The sequence below is a fragment of the Aythya ferina genome, assembly GCF_964211825.1.
Source record: "Aythya ferina genome assembly, chromosome: 27".
Lineage (NCBI taxonomy): Eukaryota > Metazoa > Chordata > Aves > Anseriformes > Anatidae > Aythya > Aythya ferina.
The window spans coordinates 2,818,485-2,841,322 of NC_140310.1; the positions used below are offsets into that span (position 1 = coordinate 2,818,485).

The 22,838-nt window shown below is 42.2% G+C and overlaps 2 protein-coding genes across 2 annotated transcripts in view; both read right to left on the bottom strand.

Moving 5' to 3' along the window:
• The window catches only part of LOC311424347 (uncharacterized protein), a 252,395-nt gene extending 251,419 nt beyond the window's left edge, over nucleotides 1–976 (bottom strand). Inside the window, exons 1-2 of the mRNA XM_084499419.1 lie at nucleotides 904–976; nucleotides 312–365 (exon numbers count right to left, since the gene is read on the bottom strand). The gene's annotated coding sequence lies outside the window, so the exon portion shown is untranslated. The remainder of the gene's footprint in view (nucleotides 1–311; nucleotides 366–903) is intronic.
• An 8,340-nt stretch (nucleotides 977–9,316) lies between these two features.
• LOC311424348 (uncharacterized protein) overlaps nucleotides 9,317–22,838 on the bottom strand; it is a 68,404-nt gene continuing 54,882 nt past the window's right edge. Inside the window, exons 13-15 of the mRNA XM_084499422.1 lie at nucleotides 18,883–19,038; nucleotides 10,213–10,423; nucleotides 9,317–9,778 (exon numbers count right to left, since the gene is read on the bottom strand). The gene's annotated coding sequence lies outside the window, so the exon portion shown is untranslated. The remainder of the gene's footprint in view (nucleotides 9,779–10,212; nucleotides 10,424–18,882; nucleotides 19,039–22,838) is intronic.

Sequence of the window (22,838 nt, forward strand, 5' to 3'; positions counted from 1 at the left end):
AACAACATATAAGGGAGTTTTCTTTTTGTCTCAACCAAGATACAAACACAAACAAGACTATGAGAAGAAACCCCTCAGAGAATGAATATTAAATACAGATTTCAGGAACAGGAAGCAAAGCATGGGTAAAATTACCCGTGCTGTTGGTGGGAATTAGAGCAGATAGGGCACTGAAAGTTCCTAAGTAAAAAACCTAGACATTGAAGCTGAATTTTATTGAGAAATCACTGAGCACAATAATCTGGTTCTGTTCTGTTCCCATAATGATAGAAATGAAATGTGACACTGAGGAAGAGATTAAGCAGCAGTACCCATAATAGTGTGAAAAACATTCTGTTCCTCTTGAATCCTTTTCAGCTCAAGTGCTGGAGAAGAAAAAGAAAAAATTAAGATTGTTTTAATGACGCCAAAAAATGCAATTGCCAAGGAAGCTAATTCAAACCCTGTGAATTTACTTTAAGATCCCGTAAATTACATATAGGAGCAACACAACCCAAGCACCACAAACCCCCAGCCTTCAAAGAAAACTTTCTAAACTGATGGCAAGCCAAGTATAAGACCGTGAGGTGGGCACTCCGGGCTTGGTAGCTTAAGGCAGGGGCTGCCAGGACACCGGCCAGCCCCCCAGCTATGGGGTGGCCAGGCTCCCAGGAGAAACAAGGATCCCTCCTTCCCATTCAAGGCCTGATTACAGAGACCACCTCTGGCCTAAAGATTTACACAGTGGCTGAGCTCTGCCCTAAAGCAAGGGGACAAGGCCCAAATTCTCCTTTTGTTCAGGCACCACCAGGATGGCCCTACAGTTACACACAGAGCTTCCTTTCAGTCTGGGAAGTTTAGCTAAGGACACTGCAGACACTTTAAAACTGGCCTAAGAACAAGGACACACACACACACACTTACACAGAAACAAGGACAACGCCAGCACTTCCCCCATAGACACCAGAGCTGCTGTACCTCAGCACTTTCTGTCAATCCTGCCCTTTCAGGTCCCCTCCCTTTTCCACTCCCCACCCTAAACCCGCCATTTGCTGTTAGCTCCGCCGTTTCTCCACAACCACCTTGGGGGGGATTCCCCCCCCCCCCTCCAACCCCAACCCAGTATATTCCACCATATTTCCAGCCCAGACCACTTCACGTGGCATTTCTCTCTCACATCACAACCTGGGCTCCTCCTCACAGCTCAACTCTCCTCTAGGGAGCCACCACACTGTTGATATTTGTGGTGTTTTGTTAGGGTCACAGGAAAAGTGCTGGGGCAGCACCCAATTCCCACTGAAAAGAGGGGAGAAATGCTGTGAGCTGCACTCTCTGCCCCTGAATTTTACTACATGAGAGTTCTGGGCCTTGTAAATTATATTCCCGTTACTCACCATTTCTTTTTTTTTTTTTCCCTTGTCTTCCAGGGAATAAAATCAGACTGTACAGCCCATTCATATTTAATGAATTACACCTAAATAGCCCATCATTGTGAATTTTGGGGCTGTCATGACAGAGTGACTGCTCATTAGTGAAGTAATTTGGTATTCTAGTGGGTGCCAAGTACAGTTCTGGAGACTTCACCATGTTTTGACACTCATTGATGGACATTTGAACAATAAAATATGGCATGAGTGAAAATTCTAGTGCTTCCCGAAAAGGATCAGTTTTGCAAACAACCAAGATTTTGACCAAGACTGGAATCTCTTTTTAAATGGATTTATCTATTATAATGCTCCCACTTAGTTTGAGAATGTAACTACTGCCTAACATTGCAAGTTTTAGTCCTTACACGTGTTAAATGATGAAAATGTATGAAGGCAGAGCACGGGCAATTCTAGCCCATGTACAATGCAATTCAGTCCTGTCTGATACTAAATTTCTCCTGCCAATTGCTTGACATAACAGGCCCTGAAGTTTCATTTAGCAATGAAAGAGCAATATTGTTTCTGGAAACAGCCCTAAAAAGGGGAGATGCATCTATCAAAGCAAATCTCACCTCTAGTTTTCCACTGCCTGTATGTAATGCCAGTGTATCTATAGAGAAAACTCAGGCCATATATTCTGTATATGATGAGGGACTTGCAGTAGCTAAAGATAAACGTAACAAGGATAGGTTTTATGGGCAAATTGTGTTTTCTAAGAATTCCAGTGTACAGCAATCAGAATGATCAACTCAGACCTTCATCACTGAATTGCTAGTGTGAATTTCTGGTTCTCCTTGGCAAAAGAAGGCAAGAGAAATTGTTCTTTCTAACATGGCTACGGCTGATGTTAAAACCATTTCTGAGATGAGAAATGCCACCGTGATAAGCCTTCTGCTCATCATTTCAGAAGAATAGTTAGTGTAAATTCTTAGGCTAACGGGCTTACTCCCATAAAAACATCATGTCTAATTAGTTGCAGACACTTCAATAACCACTGATGGTCTGGTACTGACTAATTACAGCTGCTAATGAAAGATTATACAATGGCAAAAGCAAAATGAAGAAATCTTTGCTTGAGTCTCAGCACATTTCCCTTTTCTATTTCTTTTCTTTTTTATCCAAAGTTCAAAAAAGAACGTGCCAAACTCCAGCAGCAGCAGACTGTGGACCTTCTCGGATGCCCAGCGAGCATCGTGGCTATTCAAGGTCAGCATGCTTCCCCAGGCAGTGCCCAGAGCTCATAAGTCTGGCATAGGAGACTTCAAAACCAGGTATGTTTGGGAGTAGAGGTAGAAAGGAAAGGCACGAGAGATGACATGGAAATCTGTAGCTGCTCTACAGGTAGCACGGCCATGTTTTGTTCTTCATTTCAGCTGCAATGTGAATTGGATATGAATATGATCTTCAGATGTCCTGGCTCAAGCTACAGGAAGCTTCTTCCACAGACTGGACTCGTCTAAACTCACACTGCTCCAGGTTTTTTCTTGTTGTGAAATGAAAAAATTCCTTCCTTGTGAACTCTTATACATGTGTCTGAGGGATGTCATTAGGCATGTGAAATGCAGCAAGCTGAAGGAATAGATACAGTTCAGGATTTGTTTTGTTCTAGATTTGGTGGGCTTTACAAACTCCAGGCAGTAAGGCAGGGGTTAACTCCAGCAGCAGGTAAGGAGCAGCTAGAATAAAATCAAATTCTGCATGACAAAAAGGCCTAACAGGAACTAAAAGAGGAGGAATCTCTCAGGAGAGAGCTGCCTGAGAGAGAGCCAAGAAATAAATCCATAAAGCAAGTAAAATGTGGTTTCAGAGATGAGGCTGGGGAGCCGTGGGGGGCCGCAAAGTAGCCTGGTGCCTTCTGTACAAGGCAGGCCACAGATGGTGCTCAAGTGACCCAGGCTGGAAGTTAAGACAAATTTTATATTTCCCTTTTCCATATGAAATCTAACAAAAAATCTGAAAAGTTGCAGGGCTACTATAAACTGCTACGAGCCCTTGTAGACTCCAGGAACATGTGGGAACATCTAGGCTGCAGATTTTGGTCCATGCCTTCTGTTCCCAAGCAACTTCTTCTATCTGAAAGATTGAGAAGTGTGTGCCATGCCCCTCATTCTCCAAGTTCACTCTAACTAAAGGGCCCTTCATCCAGCAGGAGTCTTCTGATTCCTCTGCCTCAGCAGAGTAGCAGTGCTTTGAGAACAGGATCTAAATATCTTTTGCAGAATGGTACCTTTAAAACAAGTGAATTACTGATGGTGGCTCAACACACCCAACAACTTTAAGTGTTTTGTATTTACGAGTCTCTAATGTGTGGGCTTTATCCACCTTCTTCCTTCCTACTTCCCAACAAAATAATTATAGTTATTAGGCTGTCTGCTCACCTGTTCTCCAATTTCATATTTGGCATCTTTATTGCTAAGCATGGTCTGCCTAGAGATTTTAATTAGCTTTGAATGAAATATTGTTCATTAATAAAACCTCAGGACAGTAAAACATACGCCAATTAGTTCAGGGTGCAGCAGGGAACAACACATACTGCTTGCAAATAAGAGTGATTCCTAGGTCTTAGACCCAAACACACAATTTTTATAGAGACCTTTTCAATTCAAATGCCAAGAGAAAATCAGGGAACATTTCAGGCATTGTCATTTGCCTTTTTGGTAAGATTTCTAAGCTAAAAAACAACCATGGAAAACTGAGTATTTACCACCCGACATTTTTCATGCTTCTGCATTTGTACATAGGGAATGTTTGTAAAGATGCCATAAAATAGGAGGCAGTGGTCACATGCTGCATGGCTAAGACAACAGTGGGAGGTATCCCAGTTAGTTACAGGGAGTAACCCAGTCCTCTTGGGTGCTGTAAGATTAAAAGAACATAGCAGGAGGGTGAATTGGTCACTTCAGGTCAGAAGTAGTTGAAGCTGGCTCTGCATCTCCACATTTCTTTCATGCCATAATGCACAGAAACCAAGAGATTTCTGAGAGATACTTTAGAAGCAAAAAGTTTCTGGCTGCTGGTTACTGCATCTTTATAAAGCACAGAGATCTTCAAACACCAGATGGGTAAGGAGTAGATGGGCAGGGGGGTTTGGGGTGCGTGTGCTGCCCACCAGCCAAGAGAGAAGCAGGCAGCCACTGCCCTGAGCAGCTGCCCACTTTGCAAGCCTTAAATCTACCTCTAAAGCACTGGCGGGGAGTTAAACCACACAGGGACAGATGCAGGAGCTCAGGAAGGAAGAAGTTTCAAAGGAAGAAGGCAGGAGAGCTGAAGGGCGAGGAATGAAGGCACCGCCAGAGGGAGCCCACGAAGCACCGCAGGCAGGGAGCTGGCAGGGAGCTGCTGCCTGCTGGCACTCGGCAGGCAGAAGGCAAAGCAACATCCCCTGCTTCAAACTTCAGCGTTATTTAGCTTCATACAGATGTATGCACTGTCACAAAAAATAGAGAAAAAAAAGAAATATCAGGTCTAAATGTAATAATACACCTGATGCTATACAACTGATTGACCTCCCCCGTTTGTTGTGCTCATTGTTTGAATTAATGAAAAAATACTTACCGATGATTTTTATCAGGATTTTGGTTTTGTGCATGCATATGTGGGGTGGTAAGAAATAGGATGCTTTATTTTTTCGTTTTAAAACTATTTTTCCTTTGTCCACCGTCTAGAATTTCAGTCATCCTAGGACAATCTGAATACTTTTATCATTAGGATTTCCTTTTAGTTAATACTTTTAAAAGGTTTTGATTAAAAAAAAAAAAAATCAATTACCTCTGGAGTGTCATTAATTTCAATAGTGTTTGTCCTGACTCATGCATTTGCGGTTCAAATAAGAATCCAACTGCTGCTAATTTTCTGATTACGTTGATGTGGTTTCCCTTTTAATTTAATCCAGTTTTCTGCAACTTGCTGCAATCTAACAGCAGAGACAGCCAGGTTGGGGAAAAAAAAATGAGCTCAACAGTGCTTTTCAAATTTATGGCATGTGGAAAACATCATTTCTAAAAAAAATAAATAAATAAATAAAAAGAGAGAGAAACAAAAAACAATTCTTACCTGTTGTGAGATAACTATAGAAAGAAATTCATGAAGCACTTCAAAGTTCCCCTGAATGTAGAAGTCACTATAGTGAAACACACCAGATGTCTATTTTGTTTTTGTCACTGTTGCAGCAACAGCAGGCACAGGCTTTGATTTATACTCATACAGCTCTCAGGAGAGTGGTTGATTTTGCTTTTAGAATAGCTATTAGCACTTTCAAGTCAAATCAGGTGCAAAGCTTCTCAGCATTGCTTCAAACTTGAGACAAATAGCAGTTTGTGCAGCTAAGAGTAGAAACAGAAATTCCTCGTCTGATGACTGGGCAAATTTGTGCTCCATTAATGCTTCACAGCTGGCATCACTGCAGATTTAGGAAGAGAAAGCACGTTTATGAACCTAATGATTTCTAAATTTTGCAATTAGATCTGTTTAGAAACCCGTCTTACTGTCCTATGAATAGGATGTGTGTGAGACAGGTGTGCAGAGAGAGAGGGAACTTGGATCATGGTCTGCTAAGGAGAAACCCAAGCTCTGACCTGGCCAGACATGAAAGCATTCCCATCCTCAGCTGTATAGATCCATTAACTTGGCACTAGATCTAGACAAATTAACTTTCAATAAAATACAAAGTCTAGCTCCCTGTGATACCCTGCTAACTATGCAGCTAAAAATATATTATTATTTTTTTTATGCTTTCTCCTTGCACTCTGAAGAATGCTTTTATCTTCAAATCTCAAGAGTTTCAGTCCAGATTTCTTGTTCGTTTGTTTCTAAAGTGTTTGCAGACCCTTACCACTGTTGGATTCCAGTCCATGAGGGACCATTTCAGCAATATCAAAGGACTGCCTCTCCTCTGAAAGGTAGAATCCTCATTCCTCCTACACCAGTATTCCCACAGAGGAATGAGGGTGGCACCTAGGATGACCTGAACACTCAGCAGCTCAAAAGCTTTAACCTTCAGGGAATTTTGTACCCATATATGTGATTAAATCTTACCAGCTATTATTACCTTATTAGTGTAGGAAATAAAGGGGGAGGAAAACCCTCATCCTCAGCACTTTTTGATTACCCACACACAGAATTTTGGGCTCTATCCTCTAAAACATCTGGTCTCTGCGATATCATTTCACTCATGCAGTGGTTTTACTGGGACATGACAGAGCACTTCCTGTCATTTGTTGTAAATCACAAAAAGCTGGTGATAATTTAGCAACCAGGGCTCTGGGAGGGGAAAGACAGAATTGTCTCAGGCAAGCCACCTGGGAAAAAAAATTGGAGATGCTGGGGGAGAGCAGCCACAGAACATAGCTCTTCTTGCCCTTTTGACTCATAGGCTCATGAGTCACTTCTCTGTTTTGTCACAAAAGCCTCTAGTTGATAGCCATGACCTCTGTGTAATTCACTACCCTTATTAAAAAATATTAGAGCTGATTAGAGAGAACTTCAGCTCAAGCACTGCTTTTTAAAAAATTCACACACTGTTTTGTGGAAGTTTCTGATTGTTGTCCAGACTGCATTCAAAAGGCAAGCTGTGAAAATAGTTTAATCTCCCAGGTAGGCAGGCAAAATTGGATGTTGTGTTTCCAAATCTGTGTGTCCTGCCAAAAGCCATCCTTCTCTTTAGAGCTCAACAAGCCATAACTTCTTACTGAAGTGATTTGCACCCGTGTGCCTCTAAAATAATTTTGTAGCATCTTGAATATGTAGTCTGGATGACTTGCTCTATAATTTGGTACTTCTCAGTGAATCTGGGAGTTGATTCAGTTTTCTAACACATCCCAAAACGTCCAGTTTTGTGATGAAGGGAATTTGAGCGTGCCATTTCCCCTGTCTGGGCACAACTCTCTGTAATGAAGACATTAATTCTGTGCTGCCTCACAGCAATGACAAATGTGCTGTGATGGGTAATCAGCTACCAAGGAGAGGTCTCCATAAAAAACATCAGCAAAGAAATCTCTATAAGCTACCAAGGGGAGGACTCTATAAAAAGCATTAGTAAAGAAATTTTTATATGTGGGATGCTTGTGGATTTCCTTGTATCCTGGAGAGTTTTAGACAGCTCTGCCCTGTGTATGGGGGCATAGATTTAGCAGGATTCAACTGAAATCTGTGAATGTCTTTTGTTTACACTGGTTAGAAAGCTAAATAAAAGTGGTTTGAGTCACAGAAATGCCTAACATTCACAACTCCTATCAGTCTTGGAGAGCCTGCATGGGATCTGATCATGGCCTGCACTTTGTTTTTTTTACACATCATTCCTTTTCTCTGCTAAAATATTCTCCTATTTTCTCCTTTTTATTTTAAAGGGCAGCATAAATGAAACAAAGACAATTCAGTCCAGACCCACTTAGGTAATCTGCACTTGCACTGTTCTTGTTTGGTTTGAAGAAAACTCAAAATCTCACACCTAAAGATAATGACTATAAATAAAGTTCGTGAGACTGGAAACCTTGCCCTTCCTTGAGGTAGCACAGCCTGCCACCCATGATGGAAATGTTGATTTAGGTTAAAGGTTGTAGGGTAAAGGTCAGACCAGTTGATCTCAGAGGTCTTTTCCAACCTAAATGTTGGAAAATACGAAGTGCTATTTGTATGGAAATACAAACTGATGTTTTCACATGAAGAATATTAGTTTATTTTTTGTTTTGTTTCCCAGCTATCTGGTTAATTTCTGGTAAGTCCTAAGTTGATGTGACTGCAAAGAGCAACTTTTCCTTCCATTAATTTACAGCCAATTAAAGCAGATAATCCTTTCAGGGGGAAGCCTTTAGAACAGCAGAATGGAACGGCTGACGCCACCCCTGGGAAGTCATTAGAGGGGCAGAGAGAGCAGTCTCTCTGTGTGAGAATAGGCATCAGCAATTCTGTATTGTTTTGTTAGTGTAAAATAAACAAGGAATACAGTACACAGAGCCCAGAATGACATAAACAAGGTCTGAATGCCATCACTGACGGGAATTTTTTCACCCAGCATTTAGAGCAGACTGTCCAGTTTGCTGCGTGGCTCATAGTTTGCCACTTGAGTACTGTACAATAAAGGGCTTCATTAGGTATTAATGCAAGATGGAACCAGAATTTATGATGGTTCAGAAAGGGGCTAACACACAGACACTGAAAATCAACAGAAATTATATGTCCAGATGCATTCTGAGAATGGGAGCCAGCCACTTCCACTTAATTGAAAGTGATGGGGACCGTAGCCAGCAAGTGACTACACAGACTGTCTCTCCTGCATTTAAATGCAGTTTAAGCTCAAACTTCTCTTTACCCAACTGGCTGAACACAAACCCTCACGGGGTTGGCACGTCAAGCTCTAGGACTTGGTGGACAAGTCCTTGGTTTGATTTATCCAGACATCTCCATTCAGCCCTGCTTTGTGTCAGATCCCACTCTGGTTCTGCTTCAGACTGACTGTAAATTTCAGTTTCTTAAGCATAAATGTAACTTACCGGTAGTCTGAATTATTGAGGTAACTCAGTGCAACAAACTTGCTCTAATAATATGAGATGTATCTAAAATCAATAATTACTTTATACCATACTACACTTTGTTACAGTGCAAAATACAGCTTACATAATTGAGTATAAGTGCCTAAGACAGTTAGTAGCAAAGAAAAAGAAAAATAGTAATAAAAGTTGTTCAAAATATGGTGCAGAAGTGGAAAATGATTAAGGGTTGTGAGGCACTGGAACAGGCTGCCCAGGGAAGTGGTGGAGTCACCATCCTTGGAAGTCTTCAAAAGACGTTTAGATGTAGAGCTTAGGGATATGGTTTAGTGGAGGGCTGTTAGCGTTAGGTTGGAGGTTGGACTCGATGACCTTGAGGTCTCTTCCAACCTAGAAAATTCTGTGAAATTCTATGATGCCCGTTCAGTAGGTGAGTTACAAACAGAGAGGAAGAAACTGCAAATTCACATACTTTCACCAGAGGGGAGGCAACTGATCTGAAGCAGAGGTGTGTCACTGCATCATGCACAGGATCTCTGTGCTAAAACAGATGTCTGCCGGAGACGTCCTGCCTCATCATTCTTGTCATGCTTTAAGAACTGTCAAAAATAAAACTAAAGCATTGAATTTGTAGCGTAACATTTTGAGCATGCAGCACAGGGCACACTGAAGCTCCCAAAGAAATTATCCAGAGTAAATTCAGCTCAGGTGGGGCACATGGGAGTACCATGCCTTTCCCTTAGGATCAGTTCTGACCACTTTCACCGAGTCACGGAGCGATGCTGAAGTCAGGGGAGTTTCACCTTTTGCAGCAGGAGAGATCTGTTGTGCTGGGCAGAAGCTGTTTTTCTGCAAGAGAATATCCTTTGTTCAGCTTCTTTGGAAGCCCTGCAAGAAATGAGAAGACATCAATGCAAACTACATACATTTATTATATTATTGTTTATGTTAAAGCACATTTATTTGAAAAGCAGAAAATCTCTCCTCCTCCTCAAGCCCACAGCCCACCCACCCCAGTACACTGCAGCTAAGCAATACTTTACAAAAGAAATTCACATAAAAAGAAATCCAAAGATCCATACAAGCCAGATGAATTTTGTTCCTTCTCTGTCTTTGTCTGGATACAGTGAAATGCTGGCTTTGCACTGGCAATCAAAGTAACTTTCTGTATGTTCAGCTAAGTATTTTTGTAAGCATTGTAAGCTCTAGAAGAGCATCTGCAATTTGAAGACTATTCTAATTTGTACTTATGCTTGGACATTAAAATAACAGGGTATTAAAATTACAGCAAAAACTGGGTGACTCATTTTGTTCCCACTTACTGTAAGTAGAATTTTGCGTTGTGAAAACAGTAGGATGTTCAAAAACGACTGGTATGGCTTCCGGAGAAATACAAATGGAACCATCTTCCACCGTACTGTGTATTTTCTTCCTAATAACACAGCAGAGCATTGAAGTTCTTTTGGTGAAACACTGCCTGGTGGTTGGGAGAGCTCTGATGAAGCAGCAGCATCCCGCTTTTGTATCTTTGATCTGAAATATTTTGGAAGTTTTGATTGTTTTGGTCAGCAGTTAATATATGGCAATCTTAAGAAATTGCAATGCAATATTTTGATTATTCCCACAGATCTTTCAAAGACAAGAGCAAGTCAGAGCTTTCCTGCTGTGGACGGTCCTGTCTCACCTGTTAGAGAATTAAACACGAACTGGGTGTATATTTTTATGCTCCATGGTCTCTGGCTGCTTTGTTTTGCTGGTCTGAGTCTTGTAATACAGGCTGCCATACTGGGTTTGGATTCTCTCGTTGATTTTACGGTTGGGCAGCTTTAGGAAAGAGAACTGACCTCTCTGTGCCATCTCTGTGATGCAGGGAGAACAAAGAAAAGTAGGCAGCGATCCTGGTCCAAGTGGGAGGGCTATGGGAGAAGAAGTGTTTGTTATTGTATACAGGTATAAAGAGATTTTTATAAAAAGAATACATTATCTTCCATCTGCCTTAAATCCATTGTGTGCTCTCAGTCTGTATTTTTAAGCCCATTTACTTGTGGTTATGCTTGTCTTTATGCACAGTAAGCTGGTAAGTGCCTTTCAGCATCCATTTCTCATGATTATCAAACTTCTTTTCTGCCTTGTGCAGTTAAATCCTCTTTAGTGTATACGCAGAAATGTGCTTGAAAGAGGGAACGGACTGCTGGTGAGGAAAAGAGCATGTTTTATAACTTGACCTCCTGTGACTTCACAGTAAAAATGCTTGGGCTCAAGGGACGTGTGTTCTTGATTCTGCTGAAAGCTGCCTGGACGGCCGCAGCCAAGAAATGTGACATTTCTGCTCTTCACACTTCAGTCAGTGCAATGGGACCGACAGTGCTCTTCTTCTCCCTTCCTGCACTTGAACCGCTGAGGTTATCCGGGTGGAAGGGCCTCTTACCATGTGTTGGCACAAAAGCGGAGCCCCAGTCGTGACTGGAAGTGCCACAGCACACGTGTTTAATGAAGGAGAGCTGCAAAGACAGGTTGGTGCTGCAGGCTAGCACGGCTCTTTCTCTCCCCCTTACCTAACATTGCATCTGACCACACCTGGAAAATCTGGTTTATTTTCAGGCACCTGGATCTCTTTCCCTGCTTCTAGCAGGGAGATGAAAACTGAGGTCTTCTTTGACAAATGCCTTTATGTTGAGTACCTGAAAAAAATGTCAAGATTCAGAAACAGACGGAGTGCATTTCCCCCAGCCTAACCCCGGGCTGCAACGAACTCTGCGAGCAGCATGAAAGTTTCAGGTCGGTAAAAGCCTCTCGAATTCTTACACAGCATCCTCTGAGGAGCCTTCTCAGATAAATGTTAGCACTCCAAAAAATTCTTCCTATATGACACAACTGCATCCAAGGATAGGAAAAGATTTTGGTGGGGGTGTGACCACAGCATGGTGCTTTGGCTTTAAAACATCCCTTCTTAAACTAAAGTGGGAGAGTGCTTTGTTTTAGTGGGTTTTGCTCAGCACTTTGTGCAACGTCAGTGGTGGGCTATTTCGGTTGTCCAGACACTACTGCAGCAAAAATAAAGTAAGAATGACATTAAGTGGAAATTATGAGAGATTAATTTGTAATATCTGATCACAATCTTGCCAAAAAAAAAAAAAAAGTCAACCACCTCTCAAATCTAATTTGCTGCTCACAGGTCCGTGAAGCAGGCGTTTGCTTTGTAAAGCAGCGCTTGATGCACAGCACTGCTGTTTACTGCTGACTTCTAATCATGTGGAGTAAGTGATGTCTTTAGAGCCCACTTGTCACCTTCAGTCAGCAGGATCTGCAAAGCACTGTGTGTATTGCTGGCCCCACCTCGCTCCCACCCCTAGCAGCTGACTCCAGGCTAGGTGTGACAACTGAACTGGTGATAACAGCAACCCCACGAGGTCCTGTACTTACAATCACAGCTGATAAATAATTGATTCCCTGCTTGGACTAGTTGGGGAGGCTGAAGCCAGCCTCTCAATAGCACTGCAGTTCAGTTACTGCTTCCTTTTCTTTTTTTCCAACCAGTGTCTGAGAGCAGAGAACCAAATCAACTGCAGTGACTGGAGGAAAAGCTTGGAAAACAAACCAAACACTTCACAGTTTAATATTCCTGCAGTTACTTGGTGAACCTCTCTCTGAGAAAGAAATAGAAATCCATTTTATTATTTGTCTGCAAAACCCTTATAATCTCATTCTGAACTATTTTTCTGGATGATGTATCCCAAGGGCCAAGACAGGTAAAACGAGGCCAAAAAACCCCATCAGGCCCATTTGTCCCACATGTGTTTTCATTCCCACACTAAAGAAAGCTCAGGCTATTTCCTGGTGCACTTTCTGCTTCTTCTCAGTGTGGCTGAAAATTAAATTAGTCACTTTGCTCCACCACAAGTATGTGATCTGGTTACAGTATTGGCTCGTGTTTACTTTAGCAAGCAAATCTCAGAGACAGTCTAATCCTTCAGTGCTTCCATCAACATTTTTCATGTCAGAGAAAAAAAATGAATCTACAGACTTTTTTAATGGGTAAATATACATAGTGCACAACATGTGCTGTTCCAGAAGGTTGAGGGCCATATGACTGATAGATAATACTGTTCTTTTCCTGTTCCAATTCTGTGCTAAGAAAAACTAAGTAAATGTTTGAAAGCAGAGGATTCCTATTTTTAATGCAGTAGCGTGGCGTCACTCCAGTCTTTGTTAAACTTTGCTCTTTGCATATACCTAAACTGCCTCTGTCCAGCAAAGCACTTATGCTTGTGCTTGACTTCGCCTTCCAAATACTTCAAGTCTACTTCATATCTGTATCTTTGCCAAAAATGTGGCCCAAGTGAATAGGTCTGAGATGATCATCTGAGTTCATTGGAAGGGAAATGTGTTCTCCTTCTTGATTTGCAGAGAGCAGCTTGCTAGATGTGAAGGAGAGCATCCTCTCCCTCTAAGAATATTGCACATCAGGAGAAGAATCCTCACCAAAATCAGAAGAAGAAACTAAAATGTGAATGACTTTAGGGAAAAACAATACAGATCAATCCAAGCATGTTTGCCTGTTAAAAGTAGTTAACTATACATTACCTTATGTTACCTCTGAAAAGGAATACTGCTTTGATATCAGCTTTTCATTTTCTGATGCAATAGTGAGGCTGTGTAGAATATTTTCAGACAAAATTTAGAAATGAGAAATTTAACAACAGCTCCTACCATTCCTACAGACTTTACATATATGTAATTTTTCTTTTTCAGAAGTTTGTGCTGAGAATTTTTGTGCAAATACACAGGTAAGCATCTGCTATGCGCTGATGGGAATTTCTGGCTCTTCTCCTATTTTATTCCTGTAATCTGTGTGTCTGCTGATGAAGAGAAAACTGAAATCTGCTTTTGCCACTGCGCACCCTCACAATTAGAAAGTAAAGCATGTTCCGGGAAACTAAAGAATCGATGTAATTTATAGAGCAGGCTGCCTTCAATAAAGTCAGACGTTGTGCCACAAATATCAAATTGAAATTCATCCCACTTAATTCAATTGAGATGAAATATTGCCTTCCTAAAGCCCTGCAACATTTTTATCACTATGCATTCTTCCCTCTCCTCTGTTATTTCAGCCATTTGAAATTGTTAAGAATGAGCCAAAGATGTCTACAGGCCCTGATTCCTTTATCTTTTCACAAAGTCATCAAATTAACTACAAAATGCAGGAAGCAAGAGCTGCCTAAGTGTGACTTGTGTACAGGGCTGCATTCAGCAGTAACACTGCCGGATCCAAGTCCTACCAACCTTACTAAGTCATTACTAATTGATTTCATTCTGTAAGAAACCGGGTCATGTTCAGGAGCATTTCGAAGGAGCCCGCTGCTCTTCGATCGGAGCTGAGCGTCAAATCTCGGACCACACATTCCCAAGGGGAAAAAAGCTAGCAGGAGCTGTCAGTAAAATAATAAGGATAATAATAATAATAATGATAATGATGATGATGATAATAATAATAACACCTTTTTCATTTTATGCTTCTGGATTGGCTTCTTTATGGCTGCATCCACACGAAGAGGAGAGATTTACAATAAAACAGGCGATCTCTGGCCATGCAGGGTGAGGATTGTAGCACCCCCAAGTAAGGTAGAAATTGATATAATAAATATTCCCTATAGGAGCAAGCTTAGGTGGGATAGCTTAATGAAGGCCACACCACAACCTAAGCTGGATTTTGGGTAACTACAGGAGGTATTTGCTTAATCAGAACTTAATTCAGTGATGTGAGTGGTATACACTGCTGATACCCAGTTGTAAACAGCTAGGAGCAAAGTAATTGCTAAACCCAATAACATCTCTAGTGGGCCAGATTCTGCTGCCAGGATCTCCCTTGTGAGGTCCATGGCATGAGTTTTGTTGATACTTGTGTGATTGCTGCTGGATCGGAGCCCACAGAAGGCATCCTGGATGTAGTCAGAGCAAGGGCTGGTTGGAGATTTTCTCATGGAATGGGTTTCTCTTGGAAAATGTCAGCCTCGCAAAACCCAAACTTTTCGTGGGAACCCATGTACCACAAGCAACAAAAATGGTATTCCTAGTCACAGTGGGCGAAAGGGGAAACAAAGAAAAATAAAGGAAGGAGGGGGAAAATTCTTCGCTATCCCAGAATTAAAAGTATGTGAGCTAATCATATTTACATGAGATGCTGCAGTCCTGTCCCACTGATTATTTAAATACAAAGAGAAATAGCTGGTAGGATTAAGTTCTTTGAGTATTTAATGGATGAGAGACGAGATGCTAGACTTTGATCAAGCTAGGAAAACAAGTTTTCTGTTGGTAATATTGATGTTCCTGAATCATCTTCTCCTCAGTGCACATTTTGTTCACCAGCATTTCAAACTGCGCTCTTCACCTCTTTCTGCATACGTTTAGCCATGGATGAAGTGGTAATAGTAGTGGTAATAGTATGTTATCTTTCAACCTTAATTAACGGTCCTAAGAAATTTCAAAATTCTTGACAAGAGTTTTTTACTGCAATTAAATGTTATTGTCCTTTTCAGAATAGCTCCTGAAATCCTGAAGAAATTTGCTAGAGGCTTATCAAGTCATTGCCCATCAATAGAAAAGTCACTGCAGATGTTTTAGTAGACATCATGAAGGTGGTGCATGATGCAACTGAGCTCTTGGGCAGTGATTTCTGAGACTAAGGAACTTATTTTAAAGTAGAAAACCTTTTAAACATCTACTGCAACTTCCAAAAAGATCAGTCTAGGCATTTTTTTCCCCAAGAATTTGATTTAGTTGATTTAATGGCAATTAGGTGCCCACACCTTGCTACTCCTGAAAATATGTCTCAATGTCTTCTGCTCGTATTTAGTAGATAGGTATTTAGTTGTAGGTATTTAACTAGCAAAACTATCAGAACCTATTTGGGTATTCTTATTAATGCTTAAAATGCTTTAAAAAGATGGCAGCCATCTCTCATCAATCATGCCTTTAAAATTAGAAAGCATAGGCTTATGCTGTAAGTGGATCAAGCCTACTGAAAACAAAAAAGGTCCCCACTGTCTTCTTCTGGATCAGCTGAAAATGAATATAGGTCTTCACATGAAATTTATTTTCAGATTAATGTAGCAGAGCACCAGGTCTAGATCATGTTTGAACTGCAAATGGCAAAAGCCCACTTAGGATTTTCCCAATAGCCCAAGGATGTGGAGTGGTTAATTTACGCTGGCTTTTACAAACTGGCTGACTAATGCCCAGGTCCACAAAGGTATGCAAGACCTTCATTCCTGTCTAGGCAACCAACTCCTAAAAACAGTGAAGTGTGCATCTTTAAATAGTCACAGGCTTGGGTTTAACTTCCTCCGTCTTGATTAATCCCCACCTAAAATATTAGGTGACTTGGTTACAACCCCTGCAAGGTGGCATAGGAAGGAAAAGAGCCCAGGCTTCTGAGAGATGTGTGAAAGCACCGTATGTGACCACCTGAGGCCACTAAAGTCATCGGACAGCCAGGCTTAAATCGCATGAAACGAGGGCTCCCTTTGGGGTGAGGACACCGGTGTCAGCTGCGTATCTGGGAGATGGAGCGAGCAATTTCAGAAAGGTAGTTAAAAGTTGCCAGATATTGTATAATGCCAAAAAACAAACTGTTTTGAGGAATACTTAGAGCTCAAAAAAAGGCCATCTGGTGGCAGAGCTCCCTAGGGTTTTAAAAATAGCATGACTCGTTCGCAGACATAGCCCTCACGCATTCACATGCTGATTAACCATCTGATTTGTTAGGCATTTAATTCTGACAGCTGCTTTGCGAAATTTAAGTGTGTGCATTAAGCACTCATAAAAACACTTATGGACATTATTGTACATCACACACTGTATGCGCCAGGCGAAAAATTAACATAACTGGATTGTTATCGTCTCCAAGCAAAAAGTATTATTAGCACAACTGGAACATCTCCAATTCTGTAGCCAATCACAGCCAGTTCCCACTGCTAATAGGATCCTGCTCATTTTAGAATCCAGAGCAAGACATATCAGCCTGACGAGAGCTTATACATAGGTCTAAATGCTGAGAGAATAGCTTAGGCATATAAATGCCAGATATCAAATCCTCACGGTCCCAGCAGAATTTGCTAGGAAGTCTTCACCCTTCTTGGGTAAATACAACAATAAGTGAAATACCCAAGACTATCTCGATGATGTTATCCTCCTCAAAATGCATTTTTATGTGAAATCTCACAGCGCTGTTAGCAAGATCTAATCAATTATTTCTTCTAAAATATTGGCTTCCTTTCCCAAATCCCATTGGAGTAGTACGTGAGGGATTTCTAAACCACAGCCTGACTTGCCTTCTGGCTCTGTAACCTCACTGAGGTCTGCTCTGGCTTTCATGACCCCTTGCAGGATCTGGCAGTGAAGGAGAACATCCATTAATGGCAGTGAAGCCTCACAGTTGTCTTCTGCTTCAAAGCAGCTTGGCTCCATGCATCTCCAATGTGTTTCTGTTGGAGAATCCTGCTACACGGCTTCAGAGTGCAGCATTTGGACCTGAACTTCCTTGTGCGATCCTGGAAATTCCCCCAACTGCACGTCTGACAGCACTGAAAAGCAAGGTCTGCCCCACGTCTCACTCCTAACAGCCAGAGGCCAGTTGGACGTAGGGTGAAATGTCCTTTAGTTCAGTGCAGACCAACAAGGATATTCCCACCCAAATGGTGTGCTTTTGTCTGCAGCCTAAGCAGCAGGCTCAAAAAGCCTTTCCTCTTTAATCGAGGACACCAAGGTCAACACAGGGCTTATTGCAACCTCTCGGACAACACAGGTCAAAAAGTATTGCTGGGGCTACTTAATGCCACTGCTTGCAGTGTGGTCACTAGTGATCAGTTTGCTGTAATGTCCAGGTCCATGCACCATTGTTCATAGCTTTTCATTGTCCTCAGCTGCCAGAAGCTGGTAGTATGCATTACAGAAAAATGTATTAGTGGGATAAACATCTTCGGTGGGAGTTTGAGCAAGTTACAAGTAGAAATTCGGGTGGAAAGGATCAATACGACTTGTAACAAACAGCTTTATCAGCGTGTTGGTCTGCTTTTCCTTCTTTTCTTCCTCTTCTGCTGACTGTCTCAGCAAGTTTAGTTATAGTTTCTAACGGACAGTAAACCTATGCTGAAGGATAACGTAGAGAGCTCTTTCATCAATCAGTACAGCAATAACTGTGGTCAAGACACTGCTGACTCCACATTCAGACTGAAAACAATATCAATGGCCAGCACACCAATACCCCTCCTTCCCTGCCACCCTCACAGCCTCCAAAGGGCTGTGTGGTTTTCTTTGCTAGCACCCTCTGAATTTCCCAAATGTCTCAACCCCTTGGCTTTTGCTTTCCCTCGAGTGGTATGATGAAGAATTTTGTCCTATCACATGATTCTCTTTCTTATTTTTTGCCACAATCTGACAGTAAACAAGTCCCACTATCAAATGTGCAAACGCTTTAGACAAAATATTAATTAAGACTGTGTTTCCCCAGAAGTCAGTTAACATATCAGAGAGCAACACCACGGTCAGCAGGTTATGGTGAGGAAATCCAGCAGCATTTCAAAGCTGCTAGTGTTGGGAATTTTGGACACTTTCTCATTTTCCCTGGTTTAAGCACACGGCAGAAAATCGCATGTCAATCAGCAAACAATGTAGCTGGCAGTTCCCTGCTACTGCACTTACAATGCAATGGGAGGATAATAAAACGTGGTTAATAAAATATAGTTCAGAGATGAGCATAATTATAATTCAAAAGACAAAATCCTCCACTCTGACTGTTATTTATAAAGAGCCAAACTGTAAGACTGTGTTTCAATTATCCCTCAGTGCCAATGAGAGAGGAAATAAGTGAGACTTTATCTTAGCGATGCAGAGTAACAGCATCATCCATCCCACTGAAATTACTGCTGCAGAAGCTGAGCCAGGCACTGAACAGTGCAAAGCCTGCTGGAGGAGACGCTGGCAGGGGAACTAACCTGGGTTTGGGGAAACAGCAGGGCGAGGTAAATGTGTCTCGAGGTCCTCTGTAAATGTGTCTGAAGTGCTCTGGGTCTCATTCTCTCAAAGCAAGCTGGGTCAAGGGCAGTAAGGTGAAGTTCTGCTTTCTCTCAGTCCAAAGTATCAGTCTTGGCCTGTTCAATGAAACCATAACATGTATGTTCATTCCAAGGAACAGAGCAAACTGGAAGATACACATAATTTGCCAGATCTAATCCTAGATATTGGTTTGATCCTAAGCCCATAAATGGTCTATATTATTGAGAAATCCAATAATAGCTTTCTTTCTACCTGTGGTTAAGAGTCGTAGTGCCTAACCTTTAGCAAGTCGTTTCACAAGGGAAACCAAACCCATCCACAAAGCAGCCAGAAGTTCTGCCCTCTTCCATCACTTCCAGTCCAGTACTCCTTTTCCTTTTCCCCTTCATTTTGCTATTTCCCCAAACTATCTGCAGGCTGCACGTTAAAGCCGTGTCATGCACTGGCAGCATTTCAATCAGGCCCAGGCCCAGAGGGATTTAGGAATTCAGTTCGTAAGGTAGCAGATGCTCTCAGCTAAAGGTCTGGGCTAGCTGGAACAGTTGCCAGTTTGTTCACGGAGCTGGTAGCATGTTGGCACAACGCTAGCATTAGGCAAATGTTCCCGTCTTCGCAGACAGTCATCCAAAGTGAAATCTCACCCTACTGAGGTCCGTGGGAACTTTGCCATGGACTTCTGTGAAGTCACGGTTTTCTCCGTGCTGCTCCGGTGCTTAATCACGAGCCGTCCTCTGCATAAAGACTTCACCCCAGCCATTAGCTTCCTATAGACTTTTTATTTAATAGAGCCAATGCAGCCAAATATTTATGATGATTTTGCAGTGGTAATTGCATAGACTGCTCCTCTGTGGCCTGGGAGGAGTGTGCCAAAATATCATTATTGTTAATTAATCAAGTCTATTTTGAGCCAACTTCTGCTCCCACTGAAATGAATTGCATACATTTCAGTGGATTCAGGTTCTTTGTAATTTGGCCTTTTTTACTCCTAGACTCTATTTCTTTTGGTTTCATTAAGCAAGGCTGCCTGTCCAGCAATTCCTAAGATTTCTGCTTTATTTTGGCAAGTTTCTGCAAATCAACTGCAAAAGTCTGAGGCTGAGGTCAGTGCAGGAGCATGGGGTTACTTCTGTGTATCACAGCTCCAGCATTTCCATAACATACCAGCCCAAATAGACTTTGTTTCACCCATTTCCAGCTTGCTAAGGAAAGAAGCAGACATAAAAAAAGAGTTGAATACGCTGCCCACTCAGACACTGCTCAGTATATTAGGCCTGTTCTTGAGTTTGGATAGCCCTTGAGGTGGAAAGATCACTGCCTGCTCCATGAAGGCCTTTGAGCTTTTACTATTTTGGTCAAAAGCCCTCAGTGTCACTACTAAAAAATTTTATTCAAGTCTTGTGAGTGCCACGCTGTACTTTGTCTGCAGACAGCCAGAGCAGTTGCAGTCTCAGAAGTCTGCCCGCACAGCTCCTCTTCATCCATCTCAGCACAAACAAAAAGAGAAAAAGAAATTATAGATTTGTTTGAAATTATTATTTTTTTTTTCATTACAAACATTAAGCCCCCTAGTTTAGGATACGGTTGTTAAGGGGACCTCCAAAACTCGAGCAGGACACGGTGCTTTGTGCTGCTGGCCTCAGGCCACATCTGCTCAGGCCAAGCACAGGCTGGCACAGCAGCTGCTCAGACAGACCCTGAGCAGCCACACAGGTCCTGTTTCCAGGTTCAAACACGTTGTTTTGGGTTAAAAGTGACACCCAGAGGAACCTTTTGTCCCCCCTTTGTGTGCTGTCTATATGCAGACGAGTCAGTCCACCACTGACTTACCTGGAAGAGGAAGGAGCAGAGCACTTCTGCTGGTCTTTAGTACCAAGGAGGGTTTTACTTACAGCAAGTGAGCAGGATGGCAAATATTGCCAGGAGAGCAACTCAGCACCCTGCCCAAACCTGCAGCTGCTGGAGCACGTGCCCCAGGGGAAGGTGAAAGGAGCAGCAGCGCTCGGTTGTGGAAATCCAGAACCTGGGGAAAAGAAGTCCTTTCCTAAACGCTTGGATTTTGAACTTCAGTTGTTTATTTGTTTTGTTTATTTTAAAAGAACCAAACTCATGATTATAATGCAGAATGTTTATTTCTCTAAATGCCTCCCTTTTTTTTTCCCCTCCATCCCTCTAAATGGCCTTGCTGATCTTTTGTGATGAGGCACAAAATTCCCTTCTGAAGTCCCCCAATGGGTCACGAGTATTTTTGCCCCTTCCTCGACTAGAAATAGCCATTGCATTCTTACAATTCTCTTACAGATCGGTTCTTAGCTGGGTTACTTGATTATTCATCTCTTACAGCTATAGCACTGGGAGAAGCGAGGCTCTACCCTTGGTGTGCTTTCCTCCTCTGTGAGCATGCAGGAAGGGGAAAGGTTGGAAATTCTCAGCCGTGCTTGGCTGGCACGCTTCAGAGGTTTGTACAGGCTGAAGTTTGCTGTCCTGTTCCATACCTGCTGCTAAATCACCCCTATAAATGGTTTCAGCCATGCAGCCTGGTTTTTTGCCTATAAGAAATCCTCGCACGAGGCTCTCTGACTGTTTGCAGGAGGGTGGAAGCTGCCACCAGGCAGGTGTGGAACCTCCTGGCTGCCAGCAGAAATTCCCCCTGAGCTGAGCAGCCAACAGCTCTCCTAGCCAGCAGGGGGAGATTCTGCATCCTCACTGAAGAAAGCATGGGAAGCAGCCTGCAGTTTTACTGGTTGGGTCAGAAGGGGAGGAGAGCATCTCGATTTAACACACCAGCTCTTGGTTTGCAGAAAGCAAGCGCTGTCATTTGCAGGATACCCATTTACCTAAGCGAAAAAAAAAAAAAAAAATTAAAAATAAAACATTCTGCTCTGCAAAATCATTTGGAAAGAAACACCTGATTTTTGGTGATGTATGAGAGGATCCCACTGGTGGTTTTTATCGCAGGCAAGTTAGGCGTGAAACCCTGCACTCGATGGGAATTAAGCACAAGGTGGAAATTGCAGCGTTTGTTCAATATATTTTTAAGTGGCGCTCAAATGGTCTTGGAAAAAGACTTGATCAGACCTCATGAAAATAGCCGGGAAGCCTTCCATTGACTATCATATCACAGAATCAAACGCTATTTCTTAAAAATGATTATGGTCTGTACCAGAGCTGCTTCTAAAACCCCGCGGTGATGATTGTTTGGAGCTGCACAATAATTGGAGCATTACTACTGCAATTGTTATGGCAGTTTTACAGTTATTCTCTGTACAGGATAAACCAGAGACACCAAATTAAATCAGGGTCCATTGCTAGATCTTATAAGAAAGACACGCCAGTCCTGGCTAAGAATTTGTAATTAAAAGGGCTTTTCAGCCCTGGCAATACTCCCTATCGGCATGACACAGACACCTAAAGGAAGGTGAGGAGGAGGAAAAGGGCTATTTACAGAGGTGTTGCCAAGATGCGGTCTCCATAAGCCTGCATCTTCCAGTAGTTGCCTGTTCCAAGAACATTAAACCTTGAACACTACTTAAATATAAGAATAATAACCGTCTGGAGCCCACTGGCTCTCTGCCTGCAGAAATAAGGACTTACAGGATGTCTGAGCATAATGACAGCTACCCCTGCTGCTGTTAACCTGCCTTGGTCAAAGGGGGTTAAGGGTGCAACAGTTCTCAGCTCTCCATCCTGCTGCTGTCCTGGAGCCTGGCAATGCTGCATCAGGCAACAATATTCTGACTGGAGCAGGGGGAGGTGATTACTTTTCTGTAACTGAGGAAAAATTGCTTTTTGGAGCGAAAAAAAACCGATGTTAACCCTCTGTGGAAAAAGCAGGAGATTTGAGGGCTAAAAGATACCAAGCTGAATAAATGTAAAGGATGTTGATACAAGAAGAGAC